This window comes from Cherax quadricarinatus, chromosome 4, assembly GCF_038502225.1.
Source record: "Cherax quadricarinatus isolate ZL_2023a chromosome 4, ASM3850222v1, whole genome shotgun sequence".
In the NCBI taxonomy this organism is placed as follows: domain Eukaryota; kingdom Metazoa; phylum Arthropoda; class Malacostraca; order Decapoda; family Parastacidae; genus Cherax; species Cherax quadricarinatus.
The window spans coordinates 46,206,663-46,228,845 of NC_091295.1; the positions used below are offsets into that span (position 1 = coordinate 46,206,663).

The window sequence follows — 22,183 nt, forward strand, 5'->3', positions numbered from 1 at the left end:
TATGCTTGGAAGCGACCGCGGTGGCTGGCTGGCTTGTAAACACTGGCCAGAAGTGGACGCGTCTCAGACGGAAGGAATAGTGTTGGTCGAGTTTGTTAGCGCTAATCGAGGCAAAATTTTTGCGATAAAATGTATCGCTAGTCAGATTTATCGTTAATCGATGCCATCGCTGGTCGAGGGTCCACTGTACATGTATTGGGCCCCTACTTAAACAAGATGGGTCCTACACAGATGACAGCAAGGAAATGAGTGAGCTACTCAAGTCCCAATATGACTCAGTTTTTAGCAAGCCGCTAACCAGACTGAGAGTCGAAGATCAAAATGAATTTTTTATGAGAGAGCCACAAAATTTGGTTAACACAAGCCTATCCGATCTTATCCTGACGCCAAATGACTTCGAACAGGCGATAAATGACATGCCCATGCACTCTGCCCCAGGGCCAGACTCATGGAACTCCGTGTTCATCAAGAACTGCAAGAAGCCCCTATCACGAGCCTTTTCCATCCTATGGAGAGGGAGCATGGACACGGGGGTCGTCCCATAGTTACTAAAAACAACAGACATAGCCCCACTCCACAAAGGGGGCAGTAAAGCAACAGCAAAGAACTACAGACCGATAGCACTAACATCCCATATAAAAATCTTTGAAAGGGTCCTAAGAAGCAAGATCACCACCCATCTAGAAACCCATCAGTTACACAACCCAGGGCAACATGGTTTAGAACAGGTCGCTCCTGTCTGTCTCAACTATTGGATCACTACGACAAGGTCCTAAATGCACTAGAAGACAAAAAGAATGCAGATGTAATATATACAGACTTTGCAAAAGCCTTCGACAAGTGTGACCATGGCATAATAGCGCACAAAATGCGTGCTAAAGGAATAACAGGAAAAGTCGGTCGATGGATCTATAATTTCCTCACTAACAGAACACAGAGAGTAGTCGTCAACAGAGTAAAGTCCGAGGCAGCTACGGTGAAAAGCTCTGTTCCACAAGGCACAGTACTCTCTCCCATCTCGTTCCTCATCCTCATATCTGACATAGACAAGGATGTCAGCCACAGCACCGTGTCTTCCTTTGCAGATGACACCCGAATCTGCATGACAGAGTCTTCCATTGCAGACACTGCAAGACTCCAGGTGGACATCAACCAAATCTTTCAGTGGGCTGCAGAAAACAATATGAAGTTCAACGATGAGAAATTTCAATTACTCAGATATGGTAAACACGAGGAAATTAAATCTTCATCAGAGTACAAAACAAATTCTGGCCACAAAATAGAGCGAAACACCAACGTCAAAGACCTGGGAGTGATCATGTCGGAGGATCTCACCTTCAAGGACCATAACATTGTATCAATCGCATCTGCTAGAAAAATGATAGGATGGATAATGAGAACCTTCAAAACTAGGGAGGCCAAGCCCATGATGACACTCTTCAGGTCACTTGTTCTATCTAGGCTGGAATATTGCTGCACACTAACAGCACCTTTCAAGGCAGGTGAAATTGCTGACCTAGAAAATGTACAGAGAACCTTCACAGTGCGCATAACGGAGATAAAACACCTCAATTACTGGGAGCGCTTGAGGTTCCTAAAACTGTATTCCCTGGAACGCAGGTGGGAGAGATACATGATTATATACACCTGGAAAATCCTAGAGGGACTAGTACCCAACTTGCACACGAAAATCACTCACTACGAAAGGATAAGACTTGGCAGATGATGCAACATCCCCCCAATGAAAAGCAGGGGTGTCACTAGCACGTTAAGAGACCATACAATAAGTGTCAGGGGCCCGAGACTGTTCAATTGCCTCCCAGCATACATAAGGGGGATTACCAACAGACCCCTGGCAGTCTTCAAGCTGGCACTGGACAAGCACCTAAAGTCGGTTCCTGACCAGCTGGGCTGTGGCTCGTACGTTGGTTTGCGTGCGGGCAGCAGCAACAGCCTGGTTGATCAGGCTCTGATCCACCAGGAGGCCTGGTCACCCACCGGGCCACGGGGGCATTGATCCCCGGAACTCTCTCCAGGTAAACTCTAGGTATGTGTGAAGAAGTAGATTATATACCGTAGTCAGGAGAGGTGCAGCAGTCATAGGTGGTTTATCACATTTTTCCAATGTCGAAGTAGGTCATGCCCAAGGGTTAGGCAAGTGAAGAATTCCCTGTATTAAGATCCCAAGATGTTGCTGTGTCAGACAGGAATGTAGATGAATGGTTCAGAGAACCACCTACTACTGTTGCACCTCTCCTACCTATGGTATATAGGCTACTTCTTTGCACATATGCTGTATTCTTTTCAAGATTGATGGACTGACCACATCAACTTGAGGCTGAGGGACTGATTACCTCAAACTCTTCCTGTTCTTCCCCGTTTTCCTCTGTATGGACTGATGAAGCCACTGTGTGGCAAAACGTTTCCTCAATAAAGATACCCAAGTGTTGCACGTGTCTAATTTATCAACTTGTCAGTTCTCTGAACCATTCATCTACAAGGTGTAAATGATAATGGGGGGTGGGGCCTTTGATTGAATTTTGTATAGAAAGGGTTTGGTAATAGCTAATACATATTTTAAGAAAAAATAATAAATATATATACAGTGGTACCTCGAATTTCGGCCATAATTCGTTCCAGAAGGCTGTTCGAGTGCCGTTACTGAAGGAATTTGTTCCCATAAGGAATAATTAAATTAGATTAGTCCATTTCAGACCTCCAAAGATACACTTACATAATTGTTCGAGTTGGGAGCTGTTTGAAATTCGAGGTACCACTGTACAAGATATGATACAAGGCATAATGACAGTTTGTTGGACTATGTATTGGTAGATAAAAGTAGATAAAAGACTGGTGATTAGACTTTCAGATTTGCATTTTTATAGAGGGATAGAGGGGCCACAGATATGGAATACAAGGAGAATGGAATCAGCAGGTTATGGCAGTTAGGGTAAGATATAAACAACTATTGGAAGAAAGATGGGCTAGTGAGTATGGGTAATGAGGTTGAAGAGGTATGGGGTAGATTTAAGAATGTAGTGTCACTGCTCAGCAGAAGTTTGTGGCTACAGGAAAGTGGCTGCAGGAGCAAAGAAGACCGATTGGTGGAATGATGAGGTAGAGAGAGTAGTAAAAGATAAAAAAGTTAGCATATGAGAGGTTTTTACAAGTAGAAGTGATATGAGGGAGGAGTATATGGAGAGAAAAAGAGAGGTGAAAAGAGTGGTGAGTGAGTGCAAAAGGAGAGCAAAGGATAGTGGGTGAGGCACTGTCAACAAATTTTAGTGAGAAGAAAAAAATTTGGAGTGAGATAAATAGGTTAAGAAAGCCTAGGGAACATACGGAGTTGATAGCTGAAAGCAGAATAGGAAGTTAATAAATGGGGAGTTGGAAGTATTGGGAAGATGGCAGGAATATTTTGAGGAACTGTTAAATGTTGAAGAAAGGGAGGCAGTAATTTCATGCATTGACCAGGGAGGTACAACATCTTTTAGGAGTGAAGAAGAGCCGGCTGTGAGTGTGGGGGAAGGTGTGTGAGGCATTAGGTAGAATGAAAGGTTTTTCTTCAACTCTATATATCCTTGGTTAGGCCTCATTTAGATTATGCTGCACAGTTCTGGTCACCGTATTACAGAATGGATATAAATGCACTGGAAAGCATACAGAGGAGGATGACAAAGTTGATCCCACATATCAGAAATCTTCTCTTTGAGGATAAGCTGAGGGCCCTGAATTTGCACTCTCTAGAAAGGCGTAGAATTAGGGGGGATATGATTGAGGTGTATAAATGGAAAACAGGAATGAATAAAGGGGATGTAAATAGTGTGCTAAAAGTATCTAGCCTAGACAGGACTCGCATCATTGGTTTTAAGATGGAAAAGTTCAGACTCAGGAAGGATATAGGAAAGCACTGGTTTGGTTTGGTAATAGAGTTGTGGATGAGTGGAACAACTCCCAAGTACTGTTATAGAAGCTAAGACGTTGTGCAGTTTTAAAAATAGGTTAGATAAATACATGTGTGGGTGGGTGTGCGTTGGACCTGACTAGCTGGTGCTACTGGGTCAGATGCCGTGCTCCTTCCTTAAGTGGAGGTGACCTGACTTGGTGGGCCATTGGTCTAAGCTGGGGGTTGACATGGACCTGCCCTGCAATGGCCAGTAGGCCTGCTGCAGAGTTCCTTTTTTCTTGTGTTCTTATGACAATTGTTGAGTGGTGAAGGAATGTAAAAGAGCAAATGAGAGAGTGGGTGGGAGGCTATCAACAGATTTTGTTGAGAATAAGAAAAAGTTTTGGAATGAGATTAATAAGTTAAGAAAACCTAGGGAACAAATGGATTTAACAGTTAAAAACAGGAGAGTTAGAGACTCAAGAGGCCTGGTCACAAACCGGACTGCCGGGGCATTTACCCCTGAAACCCTCTCCAGGTATGTATCAGGAAGATGGAGGGAATATTTTGAGGAACTCTTAAATGTTGATGAAGATAGGGAAGCTGTGATTTTTGTGCAGTGGGCAGGAAGGTATAACATCTTGTAGGAGTGAGGAAGAACCGTTTGTGAGTGTGGGGGAGGTGCTTGAGCAACGGGTAGAGTAAAACTGGGTAAAGCAGCTGAGATTGACAGGATAAAGACAGAAATATTAAAAGTAGGTGGAGATAGTTATGGAGTGGTTGGTGCTTTTATTAAATAAATGTGTGGAAGAGGGTAAGGTACCTAGGGACTGGCAGAGAGCATGCATGATTCCTTGTATAAAAGCAAAAGGGACAAAAGAGTGTAAAAATTATAGGGGGATAAGTCTGCTGAGTATACCTGGTAAAGTGTATGGTAGAGCTGTTATTGGAAGAATTAAGAATAAGACGGAGAGTAGGATCACAAATGAACAAGGAGGCTTTAGGAAGGGTAAGGGAGGGGATGTAGACCAATTGTTTACAGTGAAACATATAAGTGAACAGTATTTAGAGAAGGGTAAAGAGGTTTTTGGTGTATTTAAGTTAGGAAAGGTGTATGATAGGGGGGCATATGTGGCAGATGTTGCAAATGTATGAAATAGGAGGTAGGTTACTGAAAGCAGTGAAGAGTTTTTACGAGGATAGTGAGGCTCAGGTTAAGAGTATGTAGGAGAGAGGGAGATTATTTTCTAGTAAAATTAGGCCTTCGGGATGTGTGATGACACCATGGTTGTTCAATGCGTATATTTATAGATGGGCCTGGACTTACAGCAAATGTGTTAGATAGGAGCAAGTGGAGACAAATGGTTTTTATGACGACGTGCAGTTGGAGTGTGAGCAAAGTAACATTTGTGAAATGATTCAGGGAAACCAGCAAGCCGGACTCTATTCCGGTTTGCCGGGTTTCCTGAAGTACAGTGCCTGCACTCTGAATGAGGGGGTTTTAATATTGCAGTATTATAATTGTAGTGTGTAGATGCACCTCTGGCAAGACAGTGATGGATTGAATGATGATGAAAGTGTTTCTTCTTTTTCGGGTCACCCTGCCATGGTGGGAAACGGCCGATGTGTTAATATAATAATAACCTAACTGTGCTCCCTTTATAGACAGCTCTCTTGTTTCCTGGTTTTATTGCCTTGGTAAGGCTCCAGGAGAACGAAATGTAGTTGTAATATCTCATTATCTGCTGTCCCTTTACCTAACACTTTGCCAGTAATTCTACTAATATTTATACACGATTTAAAGGAGGAAGAGAAGAAGACCTTGGATGCTGCCTTGTGGCGAGTACCGTATTTTGACTAAGTGCTGTTTTCTGTTAAGTAGGTTTTTAAATAGCTGTGTGTATTTCCATGTATCCAGCAGGATCCTATTACATGGCTTTCTCTCTATAAATCGATGTTATTAATATTAGTTTGGTATCGTTTCCTCATGAAATGAAGCAATATAATTGTTAAAAAAAAAGTTTGAACTGCACTCGTCACTGCTGAGCTAAGTTGTTGACATTATAATCAAAGAAAGCTGTAAACCGACAAAGGCCATGCAGAACTTGCAGACAGAGCTACCATGTTCTAATGTAAGCAGCTAAAAAAAACAGCTCGCCACTCGAGTTGGGTACAGTACTGCTTACTGCGTTTGCTGTGGTGCGTTTGTATGTTCCCGTCATGCTGACATGAACATGCATTTCTCTAGCCTACTTTAAAGGATACCCAAGGTTTTTGCCTCAGTGACGCTACTTTAAAGTTTTTTCTTTCACTTAAATAATTGGAAACCAATGATTGTTATTAGCATATTCGTCAAGAAAAAGACCCTATTATAAAATGACCCATTCATGTTTGCCGGCCCTGTAACAGGGGCGTGGGAGGACGGTGTCTCAAAACATGAGATAGCCACAAACCATACCCCCGGCCGGGATTGAACCCGCGGTCATAGAGTCTGGCTAAGTCGCCATTGGTCCTACGGCTGGCCACGGCAGCATCGAACACTGGCTTATCCTTGCTGGATTCAATCGATTGTTGCTAGTTCCTTGTTAGGAACATGAAAACAAGAATTGCAATAGATACTGTATACAATTTATTGTAGGAAACTTGTCGGTATTTTATACCCTTTATAATATAATACATTCCGTTTCTTGTATCTGTTCACTGTGTCCTTAATTATAATTACCTAAAGTCTTTGTTTCATTGTTAATACTTAGTAATTTTTCTCCCCTGCTTCTCATCTACTACAAAATCAGCATTTTCCATTAGTCTTGAAATTTGAATTTATTAAACTTTAATGAAATATTTCGAGTTTTAATTATATATTTTCTAAATTATAATTTTTACTTACATCCTTTCCACTTATATACCGTGAGGAATATATATTTTTTTTCTCTCTAAAAGCCTTACGCTCTTAGGAAGACTTGTAAATTAATAAAGAAAAGTCAGTCATAGAGCGGTACCTGTGAACATCAACTCAAGTAGGGAGATCGATTCATAAGGGGAGCAAGAGACACCAGCATCTGATCAGAGACCGCGTCATGAGGTTTGAAAGGATATATACAATATATAAAAACATATCCTGATATTTGAGCACGAATCTTTTTAAACTTATCGGCACTAATTACTAAGATTTATACCAAAAACAGAGAAGATATGCATCAACAACGGTAAGTGAAAATATTTCGTACAAAGACTTACAAGATATAAAATACTGGTTACCGTGGAAAGATAATGAGTTATAATTTGCATAAAGAAGTATAAAATCAAGGACATTAGTAGCAATAAGGAGATAAAGTGGCCCTTCCTATTTATTTTAAGCATGTCTTTCACTTGTATCCGTCAGTTATATCGTTCTCATTCTACGTCTTTCAGAAAAGAGTATGGGGTTCAGGCCTCTCATTCTGTATAAGATTCCTTATACAATGGATTAATTTTGTCATCTGAGGTCAGTGGTCAGTACGCTGAGGTCAGTGGTCACCTGCGGTCATACCTGCCTCTTGGGAGTTGGCGTGGGCTGTTACCAAGCACCATAGCTTGTAGTGTTTTAGAATCTCAGGTTCAAATGTTGAAGGAGATTCTACTTCTTCAGGAGGAAAGTATGAGGCTGAAGCTTCGCATAGATGAGTTTGGGAGCGAGTGTGAGAAGGATTTAGCTGGTAAGGAAGGAATGGTCACCAGCAGTGATAGGGGCAGCCGCTTTAAGTGGCAAGTGGTTCACAGTTCAGGAAGAAGGAAGATGAGGAGAGTTAATAGAGAAGATGTGAAGGTAGGAAATCGATTCTCTGTTCTCCAAGACGAGTGTACCTCAGTGGATAGTGAGGTTGAAGGTACCACTGATTCCCCTGCTAATCAAGGTAAGAATATTTTAATAGTAGGCGATTCTCAGGTAAGATATATGGACCGTGCATTTTGTAACAGACAGAAAGGTCAGATAAAGAGTGTGTCTTCCTGGAGCTGGTGTTGGTGACATAGTCAGCAGGTTGGATAATATTATGGCAGGTAATGGGAACAAGCCCATTAACTGTCTTAGTGCTGGGGGTAATGACATTGGGAAGGGCAGGAGAGAGGAGCTGCTGGATAAGTACAGGTTAGCCATAGAAGTAGTTAGGTCTGAGGGAGGGATCCCAGTCATATGTAGCATCTTTCCTAGAAAGGGAGTGGGCAATGAATGGATGTCTAGGGCAATTGGTATAAATTGCTGGCTAGATAGGTACTGCAAGGAACTTGCAATCCCATTCATTGAAAACTGGGACCTATTCTTTGGCAAACGTGATATGTATGCAAGGGATGGGGTTCATCTATTTGGGGATGGAGTGGTTGCATTAGCCAATTCAATTGGGAGGGTAATTGATGACTTGTCTAGGAATTTAAACTGATAGATTATAGAGGTATGGGTGTTTGTGGGAAACAGTCAGGCTGCAGCATTAGGGTTAAAAACAGCAGTTATTACCGGGATACCTCAGGGATATGTTTAAAAGACAATATTCAAAATAAAGTTGCTAGTAATGGCAAATCAATTGATCAACAAACAGAGATAGTAGAGGGCAACGAGTGACTAGCTCCGTTAAGGGGGATATGATCGAGGTGTATAAATGGAAAACAGGAATAAATAAAGGGTATGTAAATAGCGTGCTGAAAATTTCCAGCCAAGACAGGACTCGCAGCAATAAGAACATAACATAAGAAAGGAGGAACACTGCAGCAGGCCTGTTGGCCCATACTAGGCAGGTCCTTTACAATTCATCCCACTAACAAACATTTGACCTACCCAATTTTCAGTCCTACCCAAGAACTAAGCTCTGATGTGCAAGTCCCACTCAAATCCAACCCATCCCACTCATGTATTTATCCAACCTAATTTTGAAACTACCCAAAGTCCTAGCCTCAATAACCCAACTAGGTAGACTGTTCCACTCATCTACTACCCTATTTCCAAACCAATACTTTCCTATGTCCTTTCTAAATCTAAACTTATCTAATTTAAATCCATTACTGCGGGTTCTCTCTTGGAGAGATATCCTCAAGACCTTGTTAATATCCCCTTTATTAATACCTATCTTCCACTTATACACTTCGATCAGGTCTCCCCTCATTCTTCGTCTAACAAGTGAATGTAACTTAAGAGTCTTCAATCTTTCTTCATAAGGAAGATTTCTAATGCTATGTATTAATTTAGTCATCCTACGCTGAATGTTTTCTAACGAATTTATGTCCATTCTGTAATATGGAGACCAGAATTGAGCTGCATAATCTAGGTGAGGCCTTACTAATGATGTATAAAGCTGCAGTATGACCTCTGGACTTCTGTTGCTTACACTTCTTGATATAAATCCCAGTAATCTATTTGCCTTATTACGTACGCTTAGGCATTGTTGTCTTGGTTTAAGGTTGCTGCTTACCATAACCCCCAAGTCCTTTTCGCAATCTGTATGGTTAAGTTCTACATTATTTAACTTATAAGTGCTAGGGTTATGGACACTCCCGAGCTTCAGAACCTTGCATTTATCTACATTGAACTGCATCTGCCACTTTTCTGACCAAGAGTAGAGTTTGTCTAAATCCTCCTGAAGTTCCCTAACATCTACGTTTGAATCAATTATCCTACCTATCTTCGTGTCATCGGCGAATTTGCTCATATCACTAGTAATTCCTTCATCAAGATCATTGATATATATTATAAACAGCAACGGGCCCAAGACTGATCCCTGTGGAACGCCACTTGTTACTGATCCCCACTCGGATTTAACCCCATTTATGGACACTCTCTGCTTCCTGTCTGTGAGCCATGATTCGATCCAGGAGAGCACCCTTCCCCCAATGCCATGAGCTGCTACTTTCTTCAACAGTCTTTGGTGCGGAACTCTATCAAATGCCTTACTAAAATCTAAGTAAATAATATCAAATTCTTTATCGTGGTCAACAGCCTCAAAAGCTTTACTGAAGAAAGTTAATAAATTAGTTAGACAAGACCGGCCTCTTGTGAATCCATGCTGAGTATCATTAATCAAGCTATGCTTATCGAGATGGCTTCTTATAATCTCAGCTATAATTGACTCTAGTAATTTGCCTACAATTGAGGTCAGGCTTATTGGGCGGTAATTTGACGGTAAAGACTTGTCCCCTGTTTTAAAAATAGGAATTACACTAGCCATCTTCCACATATCAGACACTGCACCTGTTTGAAGAGATAAATTAAAAATATTAGTTAATGGTTCACAGACTTCCATTTTACATTCCTTAAGAACCCTTGAAAAAACCTCATCAGGACCCGGTGACTTATTTTGCTTCAGTCGGTCTATCTGCTTCACAACCATTTCACTAGTGACTGTGATGTTACATAATTTATCTTCTTCTGATCCACTATAAAAATTAATTACCGGAATATTATTAGTGTCTTCCTGTGTAAAAACCGAGAGAAAATAATTATTTAAAATCGAGCACATTTCATTCTCTTTGTCAGTAAGATGCCCATAGTTATTTTTAAGGGGACCTATCTTATCTCTGACTTTTGTTCTATAGACCTGGAAAAAACTTTTTGGGTTAGTTTTAGAATCCCTAGCAACTTTAATTTCATAGTCCCTTTTAGCTTTTCTTATCCCCTTTTTAATGTCCCTCTTAATGTCAATATACTGATTCATAAGATGACCCTCGCCTCTTTTGATACGCCTATAAATTCCTTTCTTATGCCCTAGTAGATATTTCAGCCTATTATTCATCCATTTTGGGTCATTTCTATTTGATCTAATTTCCTTATAAGGGATAAACGTTCTTTGAGCAGCATGTATTGTGTTCAGAAAACTGTCATATTGATAGCTCTCTTCGTTACCCCAGTCAACAGATGATAAGTGTTCTCTAAGCCCATCGTAATCTGCTAAGCGAAAATCTGGGACTGTTACTGAGTTATCCCTACTATCATACTTCCATTCAATTCTACATGTAATTGATTTGTGGTCGCTAGCACCCAGTTCCTCTGAAACTTCTAAATTATTAACAAGGGATTCATTGTTTGCCAGAACTAAGTCAAGCAGGTTATTACCCCTTGTAGGTTCTGTCACAAACTGCTTCAAAAAGCAATCCTGAACTACTTCTAAGAAATCGTATGATTCTAAATTCCCAGTCAAGAGATTCCAATCAATATGACTAAAGTTAAAGTCTCCTAGAATTACTACATTATCGTGCCTTGTGGCCCTAACAATTTCCTCCCATAGTAGTCTCCCCTGGTCCCTATCTAAATTTGGGGGACGGTATATCACACCTAAAATTAATTTTTCATTCCCCTCTGAAAATTCTATCCAAACAGACTCTGTATGTGTTACTTCAGACTTAATACCCGTTTTTATGCAACAGTTCAAGCGATCTCGGACATACAATGCCACCCCACCCCCCTTCCCGATACTTCTATCTACTTGGAACAATTTAAAACCCTGAATGTGACATTCTGCAGGCATGTCCCGACTTTTTGAATTAAACCACGTCTCAGTAATGGCAAATACATCTATGTTACCTGCACTAGCAACTAGTCTCAACTCGTCCATCTTATTCCTAGCACTGCGACTATTTGTGTAATAAATATTTAATGACCCTCCTATCTCTTTACCCTTCCTGCTCCTTTCTGTTATTCCACTAAACCTATTACTGTCATTGTCAATTAGTGCCACTGGCTTTCCAATATCCTCCTCATTTTGCCTATTACTAGTTCTCCTAGTACTCATGTTACTACCCTGCGACTTCACAGTTTTCCCGCCAAAACCCATACCACTAACTATTCCTAGTTTAAAGACCTAACAGCTCCCTCCACTGCGTTGGCCAGTGCTCCCACCCCACACCTAGACAAGTGAACCCCATCCCTGGCATACATGTCATTTCTGCCATAGAAGAGGTCCCAGTTGTCAATGAATGTTACTGCATTTTCCTTACAGTATTTGTCCAGCCAGCAATTGACACCAATTGCTCTGGACAACCATTCATTTCCAACTCCTCTCCTTGGCAAAATGCCACATATGACAGGTTTCCCACCCTTCTTCCTAATTATCTCTATTGCTGACCTATACCTGCTAATCAGGTCCTCACTCCTACGTCTGCCAACATCGTTGCCTCCAGCACTGAGACAGATAATAGGATTGCTCCCATTACCTCTCATGATGTCATCCAGACGGCTAACAATATCCTTCATCCCAGCCCCAGGAAAACACACTCTCTGCCTCCTACTCCTATCCTTCAAACAGAATGCCCTATCCATGTACCTAATCTGGCTATCCCCAACAACAACAATGTTTTTACCTTCCTTGGCGTCGTCCGTAGTGATGCTCCGAGTAGTCGACTCACATTCGCCAGGTAGCATTACACCACTTGTAGAATTCGTCATGACGTTCTCGATGGTCTTCGTTGGGGTTTCTAGGGATGTCTCACTCACGTCTGCCAATGCTTCCTTGGTGCTCGTTGTGGCATTCCCAGTAGAACACTCACATTCGTCAGGTAGCACCGAGAATGAGTTGGAAGTTTCCACGGCAGTCTTCTGGTTTCTCGTTGTTTCTGCCTCTCCAACCGTTTTCTTAATCTTCAGCTTGGTTCCATGTTGCCCGACCACTGACCAAGCTCCCCTCTTAACCTGGGGACTCACAACAGGAGGATTACTACGAATCCTCTTGTTCTCCTCCGTTAATCGCCGTATCTCCAGTTTAGCAACTCTGAGTTCTTCTCTCAGCTGCTGGTAAAGCTGCTCAAGAGAGGGCATCCTGGTTCAGATTCACAGAGAGCACACAAACAGGTCTTCACAGAGCTAAGTACACGTCACCACTGGTTTCAAGTTGGAAAAATTCAGATTCAGGAAGGATATAGGAAAGCACTGGTTTGGAAATAGAGTTGTGGATGAGTGGAACAAACTCCCGAGTACAGTTATTCAGGCTAAAACGTTGTGTAGTTTTAAAAATAGGTTAGATAAATACATGAGTGGGTGTGGGTGGGTGTGAGTTGGGCCTGACTAGCTTGTGCTGCTGGGTCTGGTGCAGTGCTCCATCCTTGAGTGGAGGTGACCAGACTGGGTGGGTCATTGGGCTCATCCGGGGGGAGGGGGGACATGGACCTGCTCCGCATGGGTCAGTAGGCCTGTTGCAGTGTTCCTTCTTATGTTAACTAATGCATTCGCTTTTTATTCCCATGTTTAATTACATAATAATGGAAATTTTGAACAAGGGGCTCAAAACTGAAGAGAATGTTCCATGACTGACCGAAACGTCGTCCAGTATTTATTTTTTTTTATTGTGAATTCCTCTGAGTATTGTGACCTTTAATCTTTAAAATACAAGAAATCTCTCTAACACTGTTCGGCAACTTTCAGATTTTTTTTAAAGGTAACGCTGTATTTGCAGGTCATTTACTCTTTGCTCTGGTTGGCTAAAGATTATTGCCATATGTGCAGTGTGTGTTTATTTGTATGTGCTTACCTTTATGTAGTCACTATATGTGGTTGTAAGGGTAGAGTCAGTTCTTGGCCCCACCTCTTCGCTGGTCGCTACTAGGCTCACTCCTGATTTCGAGAGCCTTATCGTCCCTCTTTTTAAAACTTTGTACGAGTCCTGCCTCTACCACTATATTCACCAGGTTGTTCCACTTCCTGACTATAAGGCTGAAGAACTACTTCCAAGCATCCCTGAGAATCGTTTGTGTTTTCACTTCCAGCTATGCCTTTGTGTTGCTGTTTCAAGTTTCTGAAACAGTCTGCCCTTGCCCACCCTAACAGTTCCTCCTAGTATTTTGTAAGTTAACATAACACCATTAGTGTGTGTGTGTGTAATCACCAAGTTGTACTCGCCTGTTTGTGGTTGCAGGGGTCGATTCACAGCTCCTGGTCCCGCCCTTCGTTGGTTGCTACTAGGTATACTCTTTCCCTACTCCATGAGCTTTATCGTATTTCTTCTTAAAGCTATGTATGGATCCTGCCTCCACTACATCACTCTCCAGATTGTTACGCTTCCTGACAACTCTGTGACTGAAGAAATACTTCCTAACGTACTTGTGACTCATCTGATTCCTCAACTTCCAGTTTTGACCCCTCGTTGCTGTGTCCCATCTCTAAAACATCCTGTCCCCATCCATCTTGTCGGTTTCTCTGTGTTTTGTATGTCGTTATCGTGTCCTCCATATCCCTCCTGTCCTGCAGTGTCATCAGGTTGATTTCCCTTCGTGGACATAACCCTAAGCTCCGGGACTAGCCTTGTTTCACTTTCTCTAATTTCTTGACGTGCTTGACCAGGTGTAGATTCCATACTGGTGCTGCATATTCCGATATGGGCCTGACGTACACGGAGTACAGAGTCTTGAAGGATTCCTTATTAAGGTGTCGAAAAGCTATTCTTATATTTGCCAGGCGCCCATATGCTGCAGCAGTTATCTGGTTGATGAGCGCCTCGGATGTGCTCACTATTATACTCACCCCAAGATCCTTTTCCTTGAGTGAGGTTTTCAGCTTTGATCCCCTGTCTTGTACTCTGTCTGCAGTCTTCTTTGACCTTCTCCAATCTTCATATCTGTGCACTTGGTGGGGTTAAACTTCAGGAGCCACTTACTGGACCAGGCTTCTAGCCTGTCCAGATCCCTCTGTAGTCCTACCTGATTCTCATCCGTTTGAATTCTTCTCATTAGCTTTACATCGTCTGCCAACAGGGACACCTATGAATCTATCCCTTCGTCATGTCATTCACATATATTAGAAACAGCACCACCCCTAGGACTGACCCTTGTAGAACCCCGCTCGTCACAGGCGCCCACTCTGACACCTCGTCACGTACCATCACTCGTTTCCTTCCTGTCAGGCACTTTCTGATGCATGCAGTACCTTTCCTGTTATTCCTGCCTGCTTCTCTAGCTTTTGCATTAATCTCTTTTGTGGAACTGTGTCGAAAGCCTTCTGTGTGTGTGTGTGTGTGTGTGTGTGTGTGTGTGTGTGTGTGTGTGTGTGTGTGTGTGTGTGTGTGTGTGTGTGTGTGTGTGCGTGTGTGTGTGCGTGTGTGTGTGTGTGTGTGTGTGTGTGTGTGTGTGTGTGCGTGTGTGTGTGCGTGTGTGTGTGTGTGTGTGTGTGTGTGTGTGTGTGTGTGTGTGTGTGTGTGTGTGTTTCAGAGTTTGTCATTGTAAGCGGTCATGCATCTAGACGGGTTTAGCTCTGAAACTTTATAGTCGTCATTACCATGACAGATGTTCATGTATCTTAATCTAACGTAATGGTTAACTATAGGTTAAAAATTTTGTTGCCTGTGGGTGCTCTAAGCCTAGCTCATCTGTTTTCAAGATGATTGGAATGAATGTCTGTTCGTGCCATAAATGTGGATGATTTTGAATTAATCATTATTTTCATTTTGATACAGAATTTTCTTTTCTTGTTCGTCCATCTTGACTTCAAAAGCATGTCTCAAAATGTCACACAAAATTAGGCAAACTGACAGCAAAACTACAAAATTCTCGTTATTTATTTCCAGCAATGATTTTTTTTTTTTTGTTGTCCGGAGGACCTTGAGAGGATCAAGTTTTTCTCTCGACTTTGGTATACTGAAAGCCACTATTTTCTTCCAACAAATGATAATCTCTTAAGTCGAGAATTGCGATGTTGTTATTTGGGTAGTATTTGGTATGGAGATGGCAAGAAAAAGGACATTTATTGCTTTTTAAAGGGAATAGGTTAGATGCTGTCGCTTGTATCCACGAGAAGCTGGTAAATCTTCCCAGATACTGGAAAAGCTGACTCATATATCCTGAAGCACTATTTCAGTACATTCTAGTTCCCTCAACATCCTATTCAAATCCCTTCACAGTAACCTTTGACTGGACAGACAAACATCCACTATGTTCTGTTTCCTGTTGTTCAGTGGGCAGAGGCTGCTAGCTCTCAGTAGAAAAATCTTTAGTTTGAAACTTGGAGAGGGTGAAACCTACAGCAAATCTTAAACTTGCTGCATCTGCTTGCTTAGCTGGTCACTGGTCTTGGTGGATACTGTGGGTGGCATCCTGGGGATGGTAAGTTGCAACACGTATGCTATACTGTCCAAGAAAGGCTTGTGTTGGAATATATAAATCTGGGAGAAGGAAAGGGAAGGGGAGAGGGAAGACAGGGAAGAGAGTATGTCCATTTGTTACTAATTAACCTAGTAGCAGTAGAACCTGTTGTGGTCAGTTTGATGCCTACAAGAAAAATATTAAATTGATTGTGATACTTAGCGATTATGTGTAACTACCCAAAAATTCAATATTGGTTGGTAGTAAAGATAGCTAAAGAAGTAAATAGTTTCTAAATATAGGTGCAAGAGATCTGCGTCCTCACTTTTTTACTTTCACGTCACGTCATTCACGTGTGTCTCTCTTCATCACAAGTTTGTTCCTAAGAAAATAATGTACAAATGGACAGTATAAATAAATATCTAATCAAATCAGAATTAGCAGCAGTGGATTTAATTTTTATAAAAATCCGATTTACGAAGGATAGGCCGGCACCGGTTTTTTTTTTTTTTTTTTACACAGTTGTATTTACGAGTTAAGAGCTGATATATCAGCTCATTTTAAAAGCTCAGCCTTCATAAGGAATTATAGTCATTTCCCCTTCTTTTCGCAGGACGCTATCGACAGTAGGTACCTATTTCTTACTAGGCGAGCAAGGGCAACGGATGTAAGATGTCCTCATGTCTCGACTCTCCCAGGATTGAACCTGGTGTCTTTGACTGTGAGCCGAAAGCGTTACCACTGAGTTACGAGCCGCCTAGTTATGCCTTCTATCATTTCTTGAGAGCTGAATGTTGTAGATGAATTGCTCTACCTTCGCAAATAGTCACTGAAGTTTATTCTTTAGGTACATTTAGAAATAGGGCTTGCAAATACAATATATGACCCCCTTCGTAAACCTTTACCCTGCCATTTGGCACTGTACGACTCCTTCGGCATAGCATTTTATTGTGAATTGATGGGCAGTGAGTGGGTGTGAAAAACACTGAAAATAACTGGTCTCCAAGCGAAACATATCCAAACGGTTTTTTTGTGCCTTTGTTAATTAACAGTCTATTGATATTTATCTTCCATTACCAGTTTACCTTCGGCCAGAAGGCCTACCGCAGTCCTAATCGCATGAGTAGAGACGAAAAATAAATATTATTGTAATGAAGTCACAGAATTCGAAGTTTGATGTATACATGGACTGGGGGGGGGGGGAGCGCCAGGACAGAGAGGTAAGAACATTGTGACCCACTATTGTGTTATTTATAAACCAAAGGATCATCACACTCTCTCCTGGGATTGGTGTCTGGTCCTAAAATTTGGTCTCCCGCTCTCATTCACGGCTCGTGTATGTATGTTCTGTGACGTAAGAACATGATAGCTCTACAAACACTGAAAGCGTCTTCATTTTTTTTTTTAGACTTCGGGTACATAACAATTTTTATTCACTGGTCTAAAGGACACACATGTTTTGAGAACATAAAAATCATATGTAGATTTAAACCTTGGGTAACGCAGTGACTTTGTATTGGACCTAACCGAAGGAAGGAAAGTTATGTGATCTTTCAAGGGGACCTTGATGCTAGGGAAGGAGTTTTGATTCAAGGAATTGTAACTACCGTCCCCTTCCTCGAATCAGACCTAATTACTTCCCCATCCCTTCCGGTCTTGGGATTGTATGACCCTTCGGGTTTAGCAATTTCCCATGAATCTAATTTAATAATTCGGCGCATTACTGGTGGTGGCTCGATCCTATCTGTCCGCTAATATGGGCCCGGTCTCTGATCAGTCAGCCCTTCAAGAGAAGTGCCATGATGTCGGAGAGAGGCTCTCGGTTGAAGGAACTGGATTTGCCGTACCTATCATAAGATCGAAAGTGAGTCCCCCCCATTCCCCAGGTGCTATATGACCTTTATGGTTTTAGTGCTTCTCGTTGATTAAAATAAATCTAATCAATCAAAGACTTGAGTTTAGTAAGGGTGCACGTCGAATGCTATCCAGTTTTAGGCATTTTGCGTGCCTTAATGATTTGGTCAGAGACCGAAACAGATGTAGAAGTGGAAAAGTAAGATTTGTGTAGTAGTTAGGTATCTATTCCGAAACTTTTCGCCTACACAGTAGGCTTCTTCAGTCGAATACAGAGGAGGCAGCAAAACCAATAGAGATGTAAAGACGTAATCATTCCACCCTCGGAAACGTGGTTTTGAGGTTGTCTGCCCCTCATCCTGGAGAAGAGCTGTGTTACAGAATAAGGATACCTAACTGTTGCACATGTGTCTTATCATCTTCTCGGTACTGTTTACCATTTTTCGTTTTTATATTGTAGAAGTCTTCAAGAGGGAGCTGGAAAAAAAAAAAAACTGCAGGAGACACCTTGGCAGACTTGAGGTGGCCATAAGCAATAATAGGCTTATTGAAGAAAAATTACACCGGGATTTTGCAGTAAAAACTTGTTCAGTAACCTGTCTTTAGGGGTGCCAAAGTATCGGTATCGGTGGGTATAGCCCAATTTTGATGATAGTATCGGCCAATTTTATTGGTATCGGTGAGTAGCAATATTGGCTAATTTTAGTGTCATCGGTTAGTATTGATGGGTATCGGTCTATATTTGACCATCGGTATCGGTAAAAAAAATGGTATCGTCATCCCCAATGTCTTTTAATCTAGTGTAAAGAGTCCGTCATTTGGATCCAACATCAACCTAATCACGTGGTGAGTAGGAAAGCTCCGTCAGGCCGGACTACAAGAGTAGATAACAACTGGAAATCAAGGTTCAAGGTTATTTAACCTGAGGTTTGATAAGTTGGGGGAGGCACAAGGTTAGGCAAAGATGGAATGTGGAAAAGGGGTAGATGGGGGGTGAGGAGAGTGAGTAATAAAGGTAGGTGGTCCAGTCACTTTAGTGCGTATTAATAGAAGTGTGTGTATGTGGTGTTAAGCATAGTAATCAGATGGTCGTGTATACCACACCACCTATCAGACACACTTATATACGAGATGCATACGTGTATGGCAGCGAATTGGTGGTAGGTATATCTTTATAATTACCACTTTACAAGTTGATCGGGCTGGTTGCAAGGCGCTTTCTGGAGCTAGTGGTGGACTAATCTGATTCTGAGGCGGTGTCCTGCCATAGGTGGTTTTCAGATTCCGCTTGGCTAGTTGTGAGGTATCCCCAGTAAGGGTGGTTTTATCTGTCTTGCACATAGATTGGCTCTAGTGGTACCCATTCTTCTGTATCTTTAGGGAGATCACTCACAAACTTTGGTCTTGGGAAGTCCTTGTGAATGAAACATCGAAATCTTGGCTGGAGGGTCATCCTGTGGGTCGTTTGGGGAGGTGCATTGATGATGTAGTCAGTGGTGTTTAGTTGGCTGGCGTGGATTTTCTCTGCCTGGTATACAGAGTTCTTGCATGGCATATGGTTATTGCTTCTTTAGTTTGTCAAGCCTGACATTTATTGCGTTGAGCACCTGTTAGGTGTGCAGATCATTCATTCTGATTCTGTCCCTCAGTCTGGTGCCTGTGATAAAGAGGAGTTCCTTGTTCTGGACTGCGACATGGGCATGCAAGGATATTCAAGCATAGGTTTTATACTCATCTCATATAGGTGCTTCTTAATGAGAGGGGGCGTGATTAAACCTGTATAGCTGATAGGCTGGTTTTTGTTAGGGTAATCTTTTTGGTGACGTGTAATGTGGAGTAATTTGTTGATCTCGTAGCCCAGGATCTTATTCGGGTTTTTGATGGTGATGGGTGTACTTCTGATGAAGATACGTCCATTGTTTTCAATTGTTGTGGCATAACATCCGATGGTGTTGATGAGGACCTTGTCTGGATTGTTCGTGATTTTCAGTTTCTTCTCCCCGTTGGCTCTTTTTCGCAATTCCGTATTCAGTTTATCCATCACTCTTTCATGCCGGTTTTTTTTTCCAGATGTAGAGGTGGATGATGGAAATAGGTTACATGCAGTGTGAACAGACTGACTTCTGTGCTGTAGTAACCAGGCTTAGGCTTGGTTACACGCACTTCTGGCAATTGGCAGACACACACACCGCTGGGGTCACTATCTTGAACACTGCTTAATTGCCAACCTACTGAGGAATATATAGATAGACATTATAATAACCTCTGTGATTGTGTCAAGATGTCATTAATCAAAATAAGATGGCAGACATAAGTAAAGTTCCTAAATTGCTTGCAACAGATAAATGAACTGTAAATATAAATCCAGATTGTACTCCTGTAAACCCTTTGGGGCCTAGTTCCTAGGTCTTTTGTGTATCCATAGGCTGTTGCGCTAGCTACCCTTCACAGGATGGATATGGGATGCACTAAACAAGCCGCTTCAGGGGGCAGAAATCTAATCGTACTTAGTCAAGAAACAAAGCACACACTAGCCTAAAAACTCCAGGAGATAAACATCGTATTCTGTACATGTTAGTATACCATTAAGGATTTTGTGCAGTGCAGCTGTGAAACCATACCCGAAGGGGAGGTCATGCCAAGATCACAGTTTGGTTACTTTTTTCGTCGTAATAAAAAAATGTAAAAAAAAAAAATTTAGTGGGGACATTTATATTTGTTATATAAAATAGCCCGCGTGCGCACGTTATTAGAAATATAACGTTCGCACGCCTATGAAAAAAGGCATCGGAGGGGGGGGGGGAAGAATAAAAGAAAAATACTCCATGCACATAAAAGGCCCTAAAATCTGGAATTCATTACCTGTGAATATAATAGAAACACTGTCTGTTTATAAATTCAAGTCTCTTCTCAAAAATCACTTACCCACAACTAATTAAATACTGAATGATTGTGTCTCATAAATTGTATCTCATATATGTCTCATTATTGTATCTCATAAATGTCAACCTGTGGCCCAATCAAACTTTGTTACTATTTAACTTCATTACCTAACAGAATTACTCAATTCTACTGATTACACAGCAACACAGTAAATGACCATATGACCTGTCTTTGTAATACTCATTTGTACTAAATTGTTATCTGTTTTACAATAATTTTTGTACCACTGAATATATCATTGCTTAGTTAATCTTAGTTAATTTTAAGCCTGCCCATAATGCTCTGCAAACAAAGGGCTTTGGCATGCTGCACTTTACAAATTGTATTCCTTGTACTTCTCTGTATCATGTTCAAAATAAATAAATACTGATTGTACAGCAATGCAAGCAACCATACGACCTGTTTTTGCAATACTCATTTGTGCTTAATTGTTATCTTTTTACAATAATGTTTTGCCACTGAATACTTCATTGCTTAGTTAATCTTAAGTTAATTTTAAGCCTGCCCGTAATGCTATGCATTCAAGTGGCTTTGGCATGCTGCATTTAACTGTATTCTTTTGTACTTCTTTGTATCATGTTCAAATAAATAAATAAATAAATAATATAAAATTTGCTCTAGGTCAACTTACCTGAGTGGGCAACCTGTTCTGTACAACACTTCTTCCCTCGTAGTTAGCAGCGCTGCCAAAGAGAAATTGGGATCAGTGTGGTTAATGTTTTTACTACAACGCTTTATAATCTGCGTAGGATACTAGGTGCACGAATACATAGTCATAAACTCACAACTCTGTACATTTATATTTGCTTTTGAGATACTGTATTCAATGTGGAAGATGTCTGAAGGGTGCGAAGCTGTCCCAGGCGGGTGCTGGGCGGTGGCAGAGAGGGAGGGAAGGTCAGTCCAGGATCCTGGACTCGTGGGGTTTAGTTCTCTTTCGTGTTTTTGTTCTGACTGGAGGGATTGTTGGTGCGTTGACGGCCAAGTCTGACAAATAATTGACATTCGTGTATCGTTGGAACATAAGAACGAAACCAGTTCAGAGGAATACTTCCATAAGTGTATATTGATCGCTTGTGTGCCGTAGCCCGTGTTAATATGTAATAGCAATGAGTGATGTACACATGTACAAGTGGATGTGTACGTGCTGTTTAATACTGTATACGTTGATGACTCGTATTCGGCACTCTGGAAATTTGAGTAGCCAATTTACAGCGCCATGCCTAATGGGGGGACCTTGATGCTGGTGAAGGGCTCTTGATCCAAGGAATTTAAACTAGATCAAACCTGATTATCTTCCATTCCCCAGGTGTTATAGTATGACCTCAACAAGTTTAGCTCTTCCCATAAACATGAAGCTCTACAGGTGGTAGAAGTGTCTTTGACATTTTATTTTTTATTCATATCGCAGTTGGAACTTCAGGTAGTTTGTTCTTATTTTGCCCGTTAATTGTTTAGGCTTGGCGTTATGGTGGA

At 41.5% G+C, this 22,183-nt stretch overlaps 1 protein-coding gene across 6 annotated transcripts in view; it reads left to right on the forward strand.

Moving 5' to 3' along the window:
• The window catches only part of LOC128684512 (long-chain fatty acid transport protein 4), a 197,246-nt gene that overhangs the window by 15,161 nt on the left and 159,902 nt on the right, over positions 1-22,183 (forward strand). Inside the window, exon 1 of one of the 6 annotated variants that reach the window (XM_053770739.2) lies at positions 21,584-21,676. The exons of 4 other annotated variants lie outside the window; for them this stretch is intronic. The gene's annotated coding sequence lies outside the window, so the exon portion shown is untranslated. Of the gene's footprint in view, positions 1-21,583; positions 21,677-22,183 lie in introns of those variants that run through there. One more of the 6 variants, XM_053770737.2, reaches the window with a different exon arrangement.